Source organism: Perognathus longimembris, chromosome 7 (genome assembly GCF_023159225.1).
Source record: "Perognathus longimembris pacificus isolate PPM17 chromosome 7, ASM2315922v1, whole genome shotgun sequence".
NCBI lineage: Eukaryota > Metazoa > Chordata > Mammalia > Rodentia > Heteromyidae > Perognathus > Perognathus longimembris.
The window spans coordinates 78,690,263-78,707,552 of record NC_063167.1 but is presented as its reverse complement, the minus strand read 5'-3'; positions in this window follow the sequence as shown (position 1 = coordinate 78,707,552).

Below are 17,290 nucleotides of genomic sequence, written 5' to 3'. Positions count from 1 at the left end.
TTAACAGTGTTGTATCGATGTTAATTTCATAGTTTTAACAAACGTACCCTGATTACTTATGAAGCGTGTCAACATTAGAGTAAGCTGGTGAGTAGTAGTGGACACTCTCTGGCCTACGTGTCTCTGTGTGTGTGTGTATGTGTGTGTGTGTGTGTGGACTTGAACACACTCTTAGTTGCTTTTATGCTCAAGGCTGGCACTTTCCCACTTGAGCCACAGTTCTCTCCCCCCCCCCATGTTTTTTATTTTTTTTGGGGGGGTAGGTAAATTGAAGATAACAGTCTCTCAAATTTGTCTTTATGGGCTGGCTTTGAACATGGATTCTCAGATCTTGGTCTCATGAATAGATAGGATGATAGATGTAAGCCACCAACACCCAGCTCTCTCTACTGTCTTTATAACCCTTCTGAAAACATAAAATTATTTCATAGTCATTGAAAATCATATTTTATAACATTGCTGTGAGTTACAGGGCAAGCAGTAGCTCTGAAAACAATATTTGAGTTTTGAGGTCACACTCTGAAGAACTATATCAGCCCTGTGAGGAGGATTCTTTAGAAAAATGAATTCTTGGGCTGGAAATGTGGCTTAGTGGTACAGTGCTTGCCTAGAATGCATGAAGCCCTAGGTTCAATTCCTCAGCACCACATAAGCCACATAAACAGAAAAAGCCAGAAGTGGAGCTGTGGCTCAAGTGGTAAAGTGTTATCCTTGAGCAAAAAGAAGACAGGGACACTGCTCAGTCCCTGAGTTCAAGACCCAGGATTGGCAAAAGAAAAGAAAAACGAATTCTGTTTTCTCTCCTCCTGGCTGGCTGGAAGAGTTTTCAGGACACTTGGTAAACATAAGCATACACATGAGACCCAAAGCTTCTAATGTATTATTTGTGGAGTGGAAAATAAGTAATTTGTTTTTAGTAGTTCTACTTGTAAATCATCAACTAACTAAACTGGTGCTATCAAGGTCTCAGCCAGTAAGCTGGATACTGGATCTGCAAAGATCACTTAATAGAGGGGCTCACGGTGCCCTAGAGAAAGGGAAAAGGGATCTATTCACTGAGTTCTCCTGGAGAAAAGGGATCTACCTCCACTGATTTTTTTTTTTTTTTTTTTTTTTGGCCAGTCCTGGGCCTTGGACTCAGGGCCTGAGCACTGTCCCTGACTTCTTTTTGCTCAAGGCTAGCACTCTGCCACTTGAGCCACAGCGCCGCTTCTGGCCGTTTTCTGTATATGTGGCGCTGGGGAATCGAACCTAGGGCCTCGTGTATCCGAGGCAGGCACTCTTGCCACTAGGCTATATCCCCAGCCCCCTCCACTGATTTTTGTGTGTCCACTCAGTGTCAGGTATTATACTTGGTGCTTGGGATGTAACAGTGAGCAAAACTGAGAAAAAAAAACCCTACTTTTAGGGAGTTTATAGTCCCTGAGAAATGGTTTTAAGTGAGACATTCAATTTAAATCCAGGGAACTACTAATATGATGAACTACTGCTGATCATATTTTAACTCAGAATTTATCTTGACTAGTAACCTTTGGAGTTCATATGGTTTATCTTATGCCTTAATTTCCTTCCTTATGCTGTATTTCCATTATGTCTGGACCGTACTCTTTCATGTCAAGCAAAGGCAATGAAATAGGTAGATGGGACACAATACGGTCTTGCTTATACAGTGTGCAGAGGACATTCTATTGGAATAAGGAACCAACCTTATCCTTGTAGAAGATCTGTGATCTGGCTAGAACCTGGGAATTTATTATGTTAGCTACTTGGTGTGTGTGTGTGTGTGTGTGTGTGTGTGTGTGTCTGTCTGTCTGTCTTTCTGTCTGTCTGGTCTGTCCTGGGGCTTGAATTCAGGGCCTAGGTGCTATTCCTGAGCTTCTTTTGCTCAAGACCAGTACTCTACCTCTTGAGCCACAGCTCCATTTCCTACCTTTTTTTTTTTCCTATGCTTAATTGGAGATAAGAGTCTCATGGAGTTTCCTGCCAGGGCTGGCTTTGAACTGTAATACTCAGATCTCAACCTCATAAGTACCTAGGATTACAGGAGTGAACCAAAGGCACCTAGCTACCTTAGAGATTCTTTACCATGCTTTCTTCACACAAATGACCTCTTCATTTATTCACATTTTATTTCAAAATTCAGGACAGAAATATTTTATTCTAGTAAGTCTTACAGATGCTCAGTAGTATATCTTGATGTTTCATCCTTTTTTACGTTCTTGCATTATATAATTTATGTTCTTGCAAGTACATAATTGTAATGGCTTCGAATGTTTTCTCTGCTTCATTAATTTATTTACAGTATTTATTGTAGCTTCCATGCTACTTTTTGCAGGTTATGTAACTTACTGTTCTATTATTTTCATGTTTATGGCACGAAAACAGCAAAAACCTTATGCAATATATTGGATACAAAATTTTATACAAAAAAGAAAATTTTCACATCTGAAGGGCTGTTTTTCTAGTTAAGCTTAGAGTCATTGGGTAAATGCAGAAATTAACTGACATATAAGCATATAATTGAGAACTTTCAGACACAAGAAATGTTACTTTTGACAAAATTTATTCACTCACTAGTTAAAATAGGTAGTTTTAAAGATTTTTTTTGCATAAACTTTGCTTTGAATTTCACAAATCAAGCATAAGTCATCATTAAGACATCTCTAACTGCATTTTAGATTGGTTAAAACATAATTCCCAGAGTCTGAGACATATGGCAGTTTCACCTAGATTTAGTTGATTGACCCTTATATTCTACAACCTCAGTTCACATTTAGAAGCCTTTCAAAAGCAGAGATTACAATGGGCCAAATGAGAAGTAGGTCATGTTTCTCTTGATGTTTTTCTTGTTCTGTGTCCAGCCCCTTTCTCCTAACCTAGAGCCTAGAATCACATGCAAGCCTAGCTCAGTTGCTATTTTGGGCTCACCTGTTTAGCTGCTTTCCTTCCTAATAGAAGTTCCAAAGTGTTAAGTTGAATACTCTTCTCTCTCTCCATATATGTGTGTGTGTGTGTGTGTGTGTGTGTGTAAATATATAAAACGAATATATTCTCCATATTGACAGAATAAAAAAGAAAAAATACATGGTAATATCAGTACATGTATGTAGGAAAAGCATTTGACAAAATCAAACCCCTGTTCATGACTAAAATTCTTAGTAAATTAGAGAAAGAGAATTTTTAATTGGAGAATGGTCATTGAAAATCTCAAGCAAGTAGTTAATAGTAAGAAACCCAATAAGATCATGTTTTCACCTCTCACACTCTCTGTGTTAGAAATTTGAGCTAGTGCAATCAGACATGAAAAGAAATTTTAAAAATATATTTATCAGAAAGGAAGACTTTTTTTAAAAAATCTTTTTTGTTAATTACATGCTTATTTATATAGAAAATAAAAGTAACATAAAAAGCATTGGAAAGCCTGTAATCCTAGTTACTCAGGAGGCTGAGATCTGAGGATTACAATTCAAAGCCAGCCCAGGCAGAAAAGTCCACGAGACTCTTATCTCCAATTAACCAACAGAAAATTGAAAGTGGCTTTGTCGCTCAAGAGCTAGAGCACTAGCCTTGAGCAAAAGAGCTCAGGGACAGTGCCCAGACCCCAAGTTCAAGCCCTGTCCAAAAAATGAAAACAAAACAAAATGAAATAACATTCATGTCAGGTGCCAGTGGCTCACACTTGTAAACCTAGATATTCAGGAGGCTGAGATCTAAGGATATTGTTCGAAGCCAGCCCTGACAGGAAAGTCCATGTGACCCTTACATCCAATGAGTCACCAAAAAAAGGCAGAAGTGAAGCTGTGGCTCAGTGGTAGAGTGTTAGCCTTGAACACTAAACTGAAAAAGAGGCAGCACTCAGCTCTGAGTTCAAACATCAGTACTGACATACTACTATGTTTTATGTTGTAAATGATCAATAAGTATTTCTTAAAAATTCTTCTTCCCTCCTGTCTTTGGCATAATAGATTGTACAAACCGAAAGTGACTGGTCCTATCTTATTAAATGTCATCTTTTTGTTGCTTGCCTTTATTTCTGTCTGTCTGTCTATCACAGTGCTCAGGATCAAACACAGGACTTCTCTCAAGCTGGACGAGTGTGTGCTCTGTCCCTGAGCTGTCACTACACCCCAGCTGTGTGCCAGTCATTGTTGACTGATGAGAGGATCGTTTGTTTCATCTGTGTCTCATCCTGAAGAAGGAAAAAGTAAAGGGTAGCCCGGGATGGTCTTGAACTTAAGACCCTCCTGCCTCAGCTTCCTGAGTGGCACAATGGGAGAGAGGGGAAGATTGCTTCAGCTTCTGTCCTTGTCCAGACCTTCCCTAATCAATATTTTCCCCTCTTTTTTTTTTTTTTTTTGGCCAGTCCTGGGCCTTGGACTCAGGGCCTGATCACCATCCCTGGCTTCTTCCGGCTCAAGGCTAGCACTCTGCCACCTGAGCCACAGCGCCCCTTCTGGCCGTTTTCCATATATGTGGTGCTGGGGAATCTAACCGAGAGCTTCACGTGTAGGAGGCAAGCACTCTTGCCACTAGGCCATATTCCCAGACCTATTTTCCCCTCTTGTAACAACTTTACTGAGATCATCTCATACCACATCATCCATGCCCTTACAGCATGCAGTGCCGTGATGTTCATTCAGCATATCAACAGGCTTGTGCATCTTTCACCACTACCAACTACAGTGTCACTTCTCCTGCCCTGTCAGCCTGGCTCCAAACCTCCCCTCTCCACTTCCCCCAGGTGAGCCAATCACCAACCTGCCTCCCATCAGGCATTCCTAGCAAATGGGATCACATGTGCTTTTTTTCCCCCTCATGTAGTGCATTTCAGGACTACTTCCTACCTTTTCATGGCTGAATAATATTCCGTTTTGTAACTATATGGCATTTTTTTTAGCCATCAGTTCATAAACATGGGTTGCTTCCACCTTTAGGCTACCATGAATAATCTGCTTTGAACGTTTGTGTTTCATTTCTTTAGGGTGTGTTCATCAGGCCACCAGTTTCCACATACTGCTTCATCATTTCAGGGGTTCCTAACTATGCTTGGCCCCAGAGGGGGAACCTATGTTCAGAGACCTCTCTGAAGGGCCTGAGCAGCCTGGGAGGCTTGTGACAAGGGAGTGGCGGGGGGGGGGGGGGGGGGCAGATGCAGGCTTTAACAGGCTGCCCAAACCCTTGGCATCTGCCAAAGCTACAGTGCCCTCCCCACCTCTCCTTCTTCCCCCTTTCCATGTGTGCCCATCTGCAGGCACTTGTGCACATATGTGTGTGTGCCTGTGTGCTGGCACTGTGGCTTACACTCAGGGTTTTGTGCTCTCCATTGGCTTTTTCTTGCCTCTACCACTTTTTTTTTTCCTCTACCACTTGAGCCATAGCTCTGCTTCCAGCTTTTCGATGATTAATTACATACGAGTCTACAGACTTTTCTTCCCCTACTGGCTTCAAACTGTGATCCTCACATCACAACCTCTTATCCTACACTTTCTTACTGTGACAAGTCAAGATAAAATAACCTGGCTTTCCTGAGCCTAAGCAAAAAAAGGGAAAAAAAGAAAAAAAAAAGCATTGGAAATAATGAATAATTATAGCAAGGTTTCAAAGTACAATGTGAATGTGCAAAGCCAATCATCTTCCTATATATCCACAATGAAGAAACAGAATTAAGACAAGAGATGTGGCTCAAGTTGTAGACTACTTACTTGGTAAGTGAGGGAGCTAGGCCAACTAGCACAGAAAAAAGTCCAAAACTTATGTAGAATTTGAAATACTCAGAAAATGAAATACTCAGGTATAATAGTAAAAGAGATATGTACAAAATCCATTCAAGAAAAACTAACATTCTTTTGAACAAAACCACAGAAGAACCAAATGTCTAGAAAGAGATTTCATTTTTCATGGATCAGAAGTGCTAGCACAGATGATCCTTAATTTATGATGGCTCAAATTTACATTTTTAAATTTTAGAATGGAGCTAAATGATGTATATTGAATAGAAACCATACTTTCCCTTTCGAATGTTGTTGTATCTCTGGGCTTATGATGTTCTATAGGAGTCTCTTCCTCCCTTACCACCTTGAATACTATGGTTGCAGGCATGTGCCACTCACTTCTGGCTTTGATGGTACTCTCATGATGCTGATACCAGCTGTGAGCTGGATATCTCAAATAGCTACCCAGTTACCAGCATAAGCACTACTGTACAGAGTACCTTGTTGATAAGCTCTGATATTTGCAGTTAGATCCATTAAATATGTTTTTATTTACCATGTTTTCAGTATATCATGTACTTACTGGGATATATACCCTACTTAACATTGAGGAACATCCACCCTGTCAAAAATGTCAGCTTTTCCAATTTGACTTCTTACATTCAATGCATTTCCAATCACATTCCACTGAATGATTTTTGTGTGTATTGATGAATAGATTCTAATGCTCTTTTATACTAGAGGCAAAAGATGCTGATAAAATATTGGAGATAAAAATAAACTTGGGTTATTGATACTCTTTGTCCTCAAGACAGCAGAAATCTCTGCCAATCAAGACAGAATCTTAATGTATAAGCACACACGTAGAACAGTGGAATAAGACAGACAGACCAGCAATTCACACCCAATTAAATCATATTCACTGAGCTTTGATGAATGAACAAAGGTCATACAGTGGATCCAGGATAGTTTTTACAACAAAAAGTGTGGAACAGCTACCCACCCACATAACAAATAATTAACCTAGGCATAAAACATTTGCCCTTCACGATTCTAAATGGATCATGCGTTTTCCTTCAGGTCTATGATCCATATCACAGGTTATCAATTGTTAGTAAAATGCTTTGAGAATAAAAGACGATAGGCTGTATGAGTTCAAATAATTCTGTTATTAGAAATAGATTTTTAAATATATATGCATGAGTCAGTAGGAAAAGAAAGTGAATCCTAAGATCATAAATTTTATATTTTGGGGAAATTTGACACTGTCGTTGCTTGCTGGTACATATTAGAAATGCTTAAGTGGTTGGACAATTATTTTAGCAGCTGACAAGTTATAGAAATGAATGCTTAGTAGGTAGATGATGGCTTGTTATCGCTTTCAATTTGGTGGGGCAAACAAAAGAAAATTTAAGGCTGTCGTTGTGATATTCAAAGTTTTGCCCACCCCTTTATGTTGTTACCTTTTTTCTTCTCTACAGATGTTACTTCATTCTGTTTGCTTTAAGTTCAAGTTTAGGTCTTTATGTAGACCATGTTAAGCAAACTTCCAGAACAATAACACATCTCTAATGGTGTTAGTATATCATTACAAACATCCGTAGCTCAAATCCACTGAGCCATTTATGCCTGCCCCTACTCCCCATTGCATTTGTTACATATGACTTTTGGTTCTCAAGGCTATCATTTTAACCATGAATATTAGTGGTATTGGGTTGTTTAGGAAAGATAGGTCTTTCTTCTAAGAAAGCAAAACTACTGTAACTATTTTAGATTTTAGCTCTGGCACAGAAAACACAGTACTAAGACATCTACATTAAAAACATATTACTGGGCTGGGAATGTGGCTTAGTGGTAGAGTGCTTGCCTAGCATGCAGGAAGCTCTGGGTTCAATTCCTCAGTACCACAGACACAGAAAAACCTAGAAGTAGAGCTGTGAATCAAGTGGTAGAGTGCTAGCTTTGAACAAAAGAAGTTCAGGGACAGTGCTTACTTAGGCCCTGAGTTCAAGCTCCAGTACTGGCAAAACCAAAAACATATTCCTGTGAAAAGTCAGTTTTGAAATTTTACCATGACATGATAATCTTATATAATATCTCTTTCCTGAGATTCCAGGGATATTCTTCTACATACATGACTTAATCTTCACAGCATCCTCATGAATGTACGTTTTTATAAAGGAAAGAAAATCCAGGGGAGAAAAAACTGCAAAGCAAGTTAGAAATAGCACAGGATTCAAATTCACAGTGTGTGAGAACACTGATAAGTGTTTAAAAAATAGGATTCCCACGAACTATATGAGGAAGAAGGTAATTCTAGAAGTTAATTGACCTGGAAGGCTTTCTGATGAGAGACAATTCATATCCTTTCAGGTTTTTTTTTTTAAATTGTAAAGGTGATGTACAGAGGAGTTGCAGTTATATAAATAAGGTAATGAATAACTAGGATTAAAGATGTGAGCAACCGGCAGCTGGCTACCATATTTCTTTTTGAACAGTGTTAGCCCCACCCTGTTTTCTCCTACTTTTCCTCCCCTCCCAACTCCCCTTCCACCAAACTGTAAAGTTCATTCCCACCATTGGTGTCTAGTGAGTATCACTGTTGCATTGGTTCACCCTTTGCCCCACAGTTTCTGTGACTTCCACTCCCTTTAGCAAATGAGATAAGTTTACGTACAAGACAAAGGGTACCAAAATAAAAATCAGTGACCACAAGGAATAAAACAAAGGGGAAAAAAGCAAAAGAAAAAAAAAGAAATAACTGCAAACCGTACACTAAAAAGCTCCTTATTTCCATATCTTGGAGTTCATTTTGATTAGCATCATTTTATATATATATATATATATATTTATTATCAAACTGAATTACAGAGAGGTTACAGTTTCATACATTAGGCATTATATGGTCATATGTACATAGTTAATTGAGCTATTGTGATCCTCTGCTAGGACTCTTCTAGGGATATACTAATTATTACAAATGAGGGAAACCATGTAGCCAATGTTTCTTTGGGTCTGCCTTGCTTTACTTAATGTAATTTTTCCAAGTCTTTCCATTTCCTTACGGCTGGGACAATGTCATTTTTTCTGATGGAAGCATAGAACTCCATTGCATATATATACCACATTTTCTTGATCAATTCATCTACTGAGGGGCATCTGGGTTGATTCCATATCTTAGCTATGGTAAATAATGTTGCAATGAATATAGTTTTGCTGGTACCTTTAGTGCGGTCAATTGCATAAATGCCCAGGAGTGGATTGCTGGGTCATAGGGAAACTGTATGTTTAGTCTTTTGAGGAACTTCCATACTGATTTCCAGAGTGGTTGAACAAGTTTACATTCCCACCAGCAATGTAGTAGGATTCTCTTTTGGCCACATCCCTGTCAGCATTTGTTACTGTTAGTTTTCTTGTTAATGGCCATTCTAACCGGGGTGAGGTGGAATCTCAATGTTGTTTTGATTTTCATTTCTTTTATGGCTGGAGCCATGCATGAGTCCTAGCTATTCTAGAGGCTGCGCTCTGAGGATAATTTTTGCTTTTCACTACCAGGGATTAAAACCATAGTTTTTCACACATTGCCCAAAGACTCTCCCACTGGCCCAACATCCCCAGCCATCTTTTATTTTATTTTGAGACATGGTTTTACTAAGTTGTTGATGTTAAACTAGAAATATTTTCTCAAACTTCTAAGTACTTGGCAGTACGTGTGTGTGTGTGTGTGTGTGTGTGTGTGTGTGTGTGTGTGCAGTACCACTGTGTTCATCTAAGCATGGTTGTTTTGGAGAGAAGGTTTCAGATTCATGGTAAACAATATGTGTACAGGAAAGTAGAGCAGGATTTTAATGGGTAGACACATTCACCCATTCATAAAATGTGTTCAATGGACAATAAATTGGATGCTGGCAGTTGAATGGAGAATAAGGTAGTTCCTATTCTCTCTCTCTCTCTCTCTTTTCCAGAAATAGAATTTGAACTCAGAGCCTGGGCATTGTCCTGGAGCATTTTTGCTCAAGGCTTGTGCTTTGTCACTTGAACCATAACTCTGCTCCTGGCTACTGTGTGTGTGTGTGTGTGTGTGTGTGTGTGTGTGTGTGTGTGTGTGTGTTTACCTGAAGATAAGAATCTCATAGGGGCTGGGAATATGGCCTAGTCGTAGAATGCTTGCCTCATATAAATGAAGCCCTGGGTTTAATTCCTTAGTGCCACATATACAGAAAAAAAAGCCAGAAGTGGTGCTGTGGCTCAAGAGGTAGAGTGGGAGCCTTGAACAAAAAGAAACCAGGGACGGCGCTCAGGCCCTGAATTCAAGCCCCAGGACTGGCAAACAAACAACAACAAAAAGAACCTCATGGAGTTCTCTGCCTGGGTTGGCTTTGAATCCTGATCCCCTCTAATCTCAGCCTCTCAAGTAGTTAGGACAGGTGAGCCACTGGCACCTAGCCAAACCCTACTCTGATTCTCTAGCATGGATCACAGAGAAGAGCAAAAGTAGTCAATCATAACACCAAGTATTTGCATAGTAGGTATTCAAAATCCCAACAGTCTGATGAATAAATGAATTTAAAATGTGACTATCCTACTGTGAGAAAATATTAGACACTAAGAATACAACTATAATGTAAGCAATATTGTAAGCTTAAAATAGCACAGTAAAAGTATATTTGCAGTTGTGGAATCAGTGGTCTATGTCCAAATATTAAAAGCGAACTTTGAAAGTATTATTGAAAGTGGAAGGGTCAAGTATAATAAAGCAAGCTTGTAATCTCAACTAGAAGAGAAGTGGAGGAAAGACCCTCATGAGTTTGCAGCTAGACTGGACAAAGTTAGCAAGATTCTATCCCAAAAACAAAATATAAACCAAAGTGCTAAGGATTTGCCTGAGTGACAGCTTGCCTAGCAAGCCTGGATACAAGCCCCAGTACTGCAACCAAACACAAAAAAAAAAAAAAAAGAAAAAGAAAAAGAGATAATGCAAAATATTAATATAGTACTTTGAGAAGAAATAGTGAAGATATGAACCTTAAATGGAAAATTAACCATTTCTGCAACTATTTCAAGATTGCATAAAAAGCGTATGCAAAGTGTATGCATATTTTTATGTATGAGGATATAAGCCAAGGCAAAGAAAGGAAGTAGATGGTAGGATATGTTTTTGCTGTTGTATCTAAGTTTTAAAGCAATGTAAGAATTAAAGAGAATAATTTGAAAATATTTATTTTTAACTATTTGATCTAGTATTCTAAAACCTTACTTTTATTTAGAAATACACATATTTGTTATTCAGTAGTGTATGTATTTTATTGAAATACTATAAGAAATGTAAGATGACTTGGAATTGTATTTGTGTATAAGAAAAAAACCCAGCTGGGAATGTGGCTTAGTGGTAGAGTGCTTACGAAGCATGCATGAAGCACTGGGTTTGATTCCTCAGCACCAAATAAACAGAAGAAGCAGTGCTGTGGCTCAAGAGGTAGAGTGCTAGCCTCCTTGAGCAAAATGAAGCCAAAAACTGTGCTCAGGCCCTCAGTCCAAGCCCCAGGACTGGAAAGAAAACAAACAAACAAAAACACACAAGAAAAAAACCCCAAAGAATAGAATTCAGATAAAAATTAAATGTTGGCTGTCTGTAATCCTAGCTACTCAGGGGTTTGAGATCAGAGGATCAAGGTTTAAAGCCAGTCTGGGCAGGAAAAGTCCTTGAGACTTGATTTCCAATAAGCAGCAAAATGACAGACTAGAAGTGTGTCTCAAGTGGTAGAGCCCTAAACATGAATGAAATGACCCAGGAAAAGGGTGAGGTCCTGAGTTCAAGCCCTGGTCTTATTTACATCATTCACTGGTGCTGCCAGATTCTGAGTCTAGGCTTACTACCAATCTGGCCTGGTTTTCCCATCTGCCTGAATTCTTTTTTTCTATTTTACCTTAATAACATCATGGGGAAAAATCACACAGGCCTGGCAGTTTCATATAACATTCTGGCAATTCTCTCATCACTCAGAACATTCCTAATGAATACTTCTCAGAGAATGGCAATCATTGGTTCTCAAATGAAGATTCTATTTTGAGGTTTATATTTAATTTGGAAAACAGAAATTGAAATGTCAGACATAAACTCTAGGAGAAGGAATTTTGTGATTAATATGTGCACAACTTTATCACATTTCCTTTTTCGAAAAGCAAAATTATTTAATAAATGTGGGAAACTTTGTGATCTCTGTTGCTAAAGGGAATACGAAAAGGGGGGAAAGTTGTGGGAAAGAGCTGGTTCAATTATAGTCCTGATAAATCAGATATGCTAATAAGAAGCCAATAAGCAGGAGGAAAATGACTTTCTTTTTTTTTTTTTTTTTTTTTTTTAATTTTCAGTCATGGTCCTTGAATTCAAGGCCTGGGTACTGTCCCTGAGCTATTTTGCTCAAGGCTAGCATTCTACCGTTTTGAGCCACAGTGCTACTTCCATTTTTCTGGTGGTTAATTGGAGATAAGAGTATCTTTTTTTTTTTTTTTTTTTTGCCAGTCCTGGGCCTTGGACTCCGGGCCTGAGCACTGTCCCTGGCTTCTTCCCGCTCAAGGCTAGCACTCTGCCACTTGAGCCACACCGCCACTTCTGGCCGTTTTCTGTATATGTGGTGCTGGGGAATCGAACCTAGGGCCTCGTGTATCCGAGGCAGGCACTCTTGCCACTAGGCTATATCCCCAGCCCAAGATAAGAGTATCTTGGACCACCTGCCTGGGCTGGCTTTGAACCATGATCCTCAAATCTTAGTCTCCTGAGTAGCCAGGATTACAGGTCTAAGCCACCAGCTCTCAGCTATGACTCCCTTCTTATCAAATCCACACTGACATACGCTTGAAGAACAATCATTTAGCAGACTTGACCAAGAGCACTATCTGATGCATTAACCTCTACTATTGTGACTTAGTCAAAGACTAAAATCCAACTTCCCAGTGAAGTGTATTTGATCACTAGTGGAAATGTTTTCCCCACTATCTTGCAAAATTCATGTAGACTATTGCTTATCGTCAAATCTAACTTCAGTCTTTTGCATGAAAAACCCATTTCACACTCAATTTGAATAACAAATCCTTTGGCAGTTTCGTGTTTTGGAACATCTGCTGAAAAGAAGGGCCCACTGCACTAATGCATTTTCTATGTGGGAATCTCTATTACTTAAGCTGCAGATAACTTTTTAGGATAGTAAATGTTTTTGGGACTAGAAGGCACACAGCCCTGCGCTCCTTTCTGTGCTCTGTAAGGTGGCAAACAAGCATCTCCCTGTCTAAGCACCACAGTTTCTTTCCTTTAGGCCTCAAGCAAAGTCTTTGGGATGCTATACATCAAAACACAGTGTTTTTTCATTCATTTTCATGGGTAGCAGGGAGTTTTAGCTGACATTTCGCAGCATGGTGTTTGCCCTCTGGTCTTCTGCACTGGAGTGTGCCAGGCAGAACTGAATTCTCATCCATCTCATGAAGGCAAGCAATGCATCTGATCTATTGAATAGATTCAAGCTACCGCTTCAATAATTCAAAGTATGTTGTTGCAGGCCATTTGGCGCGATGGTGGCTGCACCCATGTCTATAATCTGGTGCATTGAATATTCATCCAAGAACTGATCCTTGACTTCCATATCACAAATATCCACTTTTCTTATGTCATTGCCTTCACCTTTCATTTACAAGAAGGATGTAGAATTTTAGAAAACACTTTCAGAGAAAAAAATTATTTAGGGAGATGATAACCTTATTCCTTATTGGAACTCTTGAGGAGTTTATTATATGTAGCTAAGAGAAGCAATCAAAACTGCACAGCAATTATACTTCCAAGATGCCAAGAAACTTTGTAAACAAATTCCACTGAATAAAGACACTAGAGCAATAAGTGCCTTCCCATTGGAAAAGGATGCCTTGAATTTTAAGAGGAATGTTTAGAGAAGAATAATGATAGAATTTTAAAACCTTAAGTACTGCAGGCTTTAAAAAAAAAAGGAAAAAGGACTAGAGCCTTACCTTCCAAAGTAGTTCAATTATTAATATAAAAGAAAAGGACAATAAATGAGAGCGATAGCACTTTTGTGTCAAAATAGAAAATTTTGGCTTTAATCTCAGTAAATGAAATGCTAATTTTTGTGTCTATTTTCCTGAACTTACCTCCAGTGGCAGCCTCTATTACTTTCACATCTTCTTTTCTCCTTGTTTTACTTCCAAAGCGCTTGCCGCACCCTGATTACTCTTCTTGATCTTTTCTTCGTGTGTGTGTGTGTGTGTGTGTGTGTGTGTGTGTGTGTGTGTGTGTGTTGGTACTGGGGCTTGAAGTTAGGGTCTGAGCACTGACCTTGAGGGTTTGATTCAAGGCTAGATTCTACCACTTGAGCTATAGCTCCACTCCTGGCTTTTGGGTGATTAATTGGAGATAAAATCTCATGGACTTGTCTGCCCAGGCTGGCTTTGAACCTCAACTTTCAAATCTCAGACTCTTGAGTAGCTAGTTCTGCAGGTGTGAGCCATCAGTGCCCAGTTCCCTGTTTGTTTTTTGAGCATTGTTTCTAGAAGTTGTTATTATTTGGTAAATCACTTAGAAACCCAGGTTCTGTACAGATCTGTTGTATTATGGACTCCAGTATTTTAGAAATGTGTATGCTTCCCCTGATTCTACTTTTGTCTTTTAAAAAATTTATGTGGGGCTGGGGATATAGCCTAGTGGCAAGAGTGCCTGCCTCGGATACAGGAGGCCCTAGGTTCGATTCCCCAGCACCACATATACAGAAAACGGCCAGAAGTGGCGCTGTGGCACAAGTGGCAGAGTGCTAGCCTTGAGCGGGAAGAAGCCAGGGACAGTGCTCAGGCCCTGAGTCCAAGGCCCAGGACTGGCCAAAAAAAAAAAAAAAAAATTTATGTGGATATTTATACAGATTTGAAGCTGTAGATACAGTAAGAATTTATACTTTAGTCATATCATGCTTTAAAAAATTTTTTGAAAAAACCTAAGACTGACAAGTTGCAAAAATAGTACAAGGGTTTCCTGTACCTGTTTCTTGTACCCAGCTTTCTCTGGTAATATCTCATATTAAATAATGACACCAACAAGTTATCATAGGTAGGTTAAGGAAACCACAAATCTCACTGAGATTTCATGAACTGGAACATGAAACTTTCTTTTTATCTTTTCTGTCAGCATCTAGGAAGTGTTATACACAGATTTACATAACTACCTTCTTAATAAGGACACAGAACTGTCTTGTGTCCATTAATAAACTCCTCATGACAACATTTTGTTGTTACCTTCTCTCTGGTCCCAACCCCTAATAACCACTCATTTCTCCTTCACCACTATCATTCAGTTATTAAGGTGTTTTCTTTTTAATGCATTTATAGTGATCAAGTGGCTCACTCCTGTAATAATAGTTACTCAGGTGGCTGAGATTTGAGGACAGCAGTTTGAAGTCAGACTAGGTAGATAAATCCAAGAAACTTTTATCCCTAATTCACCAGCAAAAGGATGAAAGTGGCAGAGTACCAGCCTTGACTGAAAAAGCCAAGTAAGAGTGTCACACACAGATACACAGACAGACGACAGACAGACAGATACACACACACACACACACACACACACACAAATGCAGTCTTGCAGTATATAATTGTTTGAGATTGGCTTAGTTCATTTAACATATTGCCTAAAAGATCCATCTACATTGGTGTATTGTTTCTTCCTTATTGCTAAATAATTTCCATCTTATGTACACTTGGTTTACTTAGAGCAGGACATTTAGGTTATATCTAGTTTTCTGCTATTATACCTAAAACTGTTACAAGTATTTGCATATCAATTTTTGTATGACCTAAATTTTCATATCTCTTATGGTGAATATCCAAGAGTTTATTGGGTTTATGGCAAATCATATGTGTTAAGTGTATAAGAAACCACATAAGTATTTCCAAAATAGTAGAATTCATACATTTCTCCTAATAGATGAGAGATCTAGCGTCTCTATGTTCTTGTCAGAACTTGGTGTTATCCAGTAATAAGTATTTCACTTTAGTTATTCTGATAGGTGTGCTGTAGGAACTCATCATGGATTTATTTGACACATCCCTGGTGGCTAATGATATTGAATATCTTTTCAGGTGCTTATTTCCATGGACACATTCTCTGTGATCAATTTTCTGGTTTTTTTTTTTTTTTGGTCTTGTTCCTAGTGAGTTCTAAATGTTTTATTTCACTGTTAGTTTCAGAAAGTTCTTTATATTGGTCATATAAGTCCTTTGTTAAATGTATGACTTGAAGGGTTTTTTTTTTTTTCCAATTCTTTTCATTATCTTAACAAGACTATTTACAGAGAAAAAGCCTTACATTGTTATGAAATCTGGTTTACTGACTTTTTCTTTGTTTGTTTCAGTGTCATATCATAAAACTCTCCCTCTAACCTGAGGTCACAGTAATTTCTCCTTTCTTTTTTTTGTAGTGGCAAGAGCGCTTGCCTCCTACACATGAAGCTCTCGGTTTGATTTCCCAGCACCACATATATGGAAAACGGCCAGAAGGGGCGCTGTGGCCCAGGTGGCAGAGTGCTAGCCTTGAGCGGGAAGAAGCCAGGGAAGGTGCTCAGGCCCTGAGTCCAAGGCCCAGGACTGGCCAATTTAAAAAAAAAAAAAGTTGTATAGGTTTTTATTTTAAATTTATGTTTCTAGAACTAAGTTTTATAAAAAGTGAAGTTTTGGTCAAGGTTCTTTCCTTTTATTTATTGCTTTTTTTTTTTTTTTTTTGGCCAGTCCTGGGCCTTGGACTCAGGGCCTGAGCACTGTCCCTGGCTTCCTTTTTGCTCAAGGCTAGCACTCTGCCACTTGAGCCACAGCGCCGCTTCTGGCCGTTTTCTGTATATGTGGTGCTGGGGAATCGAACCTAGGGCCTCGTGTATCCGAGGCAGGCACTCTTGCCACTAGGCTATATCCCCAGCCCCTATTTATTGCTTTTGTAATTGTGACATTCATTGAAAAGCTTATTGTTTGTCCATTGAGTTTTTTTTTTTTCACCTTTGTCTGAGGTCAGTTACTTGTGCATGTTGGTATGTATTTTTGATTTCTCAATGCTATCCCAATCTATATGTTACTCAACTCCAACCTCATCTTGTCTCAATTTTTGTAGACATAATTCTTTATTATTCACATTTTTTAAGGTAAGAACAGGCTAGGCAGCATGTCACCAATGTCTCCATCCATATTCAACTGCAGTCTAAGTCCCTTGTATCTGAACTTCAAAAGAGTTTATTCTCTTTAAATACTTAATATAAATCAATACAATATTTAGTATAGGAGATGCTTAATTCACATGAAGTTCTATCTTATTTCTCTTTCTCTACATGGCTTGTTTGCCATACAAAAATTGAAATAACTAATGGTGATTAGTTATGTGGTGAGCAGACACCCCAGTCCCATTTTCAGACTTTTTAAAGCAAAATGTGCAGGTATTCTTGTTGAAAGCAGTAATTTCTTCTTGAGTTGTCCAAGTGCATTTAGGAAGGCCAGGAAGAGTCATCACGGCAGAGAACAACAAGACTGGAACAGCCCAGAACTTA